The sequence below is a fragment of the Sprattus sprattus genome, assembly GCF_963457725.1.
Source record: "Sprattus sprattus genome assembly, chromosome: 8".
Lineage (NCBI taxonomy): Eukaryota > Metazoa > Chordata > Actinopteri > Clupeiformes > Clupeidae > Sprattus > Sprattus sprattus.
In genome coordinates, this window is record NC_137927.1 from 32,955,021 (window position 1) to 32,957,520 (window position 2,500).

Sequence of the window (2,500 nt, forward strand, 5' to 3'; positions counted from 1 at the left end):
TCCAGACTTCCAAAACAGCCAAGTATGTGTCACGACTTTCATGTCGTTTCATTAAAACACATCCGTGATTGTCTGCAACGGACCCCTGCCTGTCTAAAACAAGACATAAATGAGAGGCAGAACAGCGGAGGTCGAATTGAGGCTAATCCCCCCCCCCCCGCCCCCCCACCCTAAAAACAGCTCTGATTCGACCACGAGGGGAGCAGCAAAACAAGACAATCAGACACACAGAGAAAACACACACACACACACACACACACACACACACACACACACACACACACACACACACACACACACACACACACACACACACACACACACACACACACACACAGATGTTTATGTAACTTAAAGCTGTCAGGACGTGCTAGAGGAGAAGATCAGAGTCTAAATGAGGAGACTAACCAGCTCTGTGTCAACATTATATGATTGGACCCCACAGAAGGATACTCTCTTGTGGTTTAGGAGAGGCCCAGACACACACACACGCAAACACACACACACACACTCACACACACACACACACACACACACGGTCACACACACACGGTCACACACACACACACACACACACACACACACACACACACACACACACACACACACACACACACAAACACACACACAGAGACACACACACACACACACACACACACACAACTGGGATTGACAGGCAGACACACACACACACTGACAACGCCAATATATGTAGGTCATATGCCTGCTCAGTGTGTGTGTGATGTTTGGTAAATGTAAAAGGCTGGTGTTGTGGTGAAGCAAGTGTGTGTGTGACGGTGAGTGCAGAAGTGCAGAGAGGGAGAGAAGAACTGGATAGGGAGAAAGGAGGGAGAGGTAGAGAGAGAAAAAGAGAGAGGGAGAGAGATAAAGAGAGAGGGAGAAAGAGAGAGAAAGAGAGAGGGAGGGAGAGAAAGAGAGGCAGAATGATAGAAAGAGAGAGAGGGAGAGAGAAAAAGAGAGATGGAGAGAGATAAAGCTAGAGGGAGAGGAGCCTGCTTTTTGGGGTTGATTAACAGGGAGGATAATCTGTTAGTCACACCCATCACTGATCCCCCTGAATTGAGCCCAAATAATCTGCAGATGTTCAAGAAAAACTCTGATTTAGAGAACACTGCATTCATGTGTGTGTGTGTGTGTGTGTGTGTGTGTGTGTGTGTGTGTGTGTGTGTGTGTGTGTGTGTGTGTGTGTGTGTGTGTGTGTGTGTGTGTGTTTGGGTGTGTATGTTCATTATTGCAATGTGTGCATGTAAGAGAAACTGAGTCCATTAATGTGTGGTTGTCCATGCACAAATGTGTGTGTGTCTGGGAGAGAGAATGTGTTAATGGATGTGTGTGACTAACCCTACATGTGTGTGTGTGTGTGTGTGTGTGTGTGTGTGTGTGTGTGTGTGTGTGTGTGTGTGAGTGTGTGTGCCTGTCAATCCCAGCCTGTCAGTTGTGTGTGTGTGTGTGTGTGTGTGTGTGTGTGTGTGTGCCCGTCAATCCCAGCCTGTCAGTTAGTCGGAGGTGTGTCGGGTATGCCCCCAGGGGAACCCCTAATCCCAGATTACGGCAGAGGTCAAAGATGGTCCGCAATCTGGCACATGATCGCTTCCTAAGGAGTGAGTGTGTTTTTGTGTGTGTGACGATCGCTCTCTTAGGAGTGTTTGTGTGTGTGTGTGTGTGTGTGTGTGTGTGTGTGTGTGTGTGTGTGTGTGTGTGTGTGTGTGTGTGTGTGTGTCTGGGCTGAATGCGGCTCAGGTCTGTCCCAGATGCGGTTTGGGTGCGTTGCTATGGGAACCTTAAACAGGGCAGCAAGGGCTGTCGGCATGGCAACCAGACAGGCTGTCATTCACCAATGACCCTTCAGCTTTGGCAAAGAGGCTCAAGTGAACAATTAGTGGGGGGCGTACGTGTCTGTGTGTGTGTGTGAGAGTGTGTGAGTGTGTGTGCTTTTGTGTGTGCATGTGTGTCTATGTGTGTGTCCTGTGCTTTTGTGTGAGTTGAGAGTGTGTGTGTGAGTGTGTGTGTGTGTGTGTGTGTGTGTGTGTGTGTGTGTGTGTGTGTGTGTGTGTGTGTGTGTGTGTGTGTGTGTGTGTGTGTGTGTGTGTGTGTGTGTGTGTGTTGTTTACTATGGGTCCTGGCAGCCTAAGGCAGGGTAAAACACTGAGCTCTTTGTCTGTGTGGGGAAGAGGAGGCTGAGCTCCTGTGGGAGGCCTGGGGTGATGGTGCTGTCTGGCCCAGACCTGACACAGGTGAGGAAACAAGCATGGAAGATAGAGCTGGGCATGCCACACACACACACACACACACACACACACACACACACACACACACACACACACACACACACACACACACACACACACACACACACACACACATTCACTCAGACACACACACACACACACACACACACACACACACTCACACACACACACACATTCACTCAGACACACACACACACACACACACACACACACACACACACACACACACA

At 49.3% G+C, this 2,500-nt stretch overlaps 1 protein-coding gene across 1 annotated transcript in view; it reads right to left on the minus strand.

Moving 5' to 3' along the window:
• The window catches only part of adamts18 (ADAM metallopeptidase with thrombospondin type 1 motif, 18), a gene marked incomplete at both ends in the record, with an annotated part of 96,419 nt that overhangs the window by 42,446 nt on the left and 51,473 nt on the right, over positions 1-2,500 (minus strand).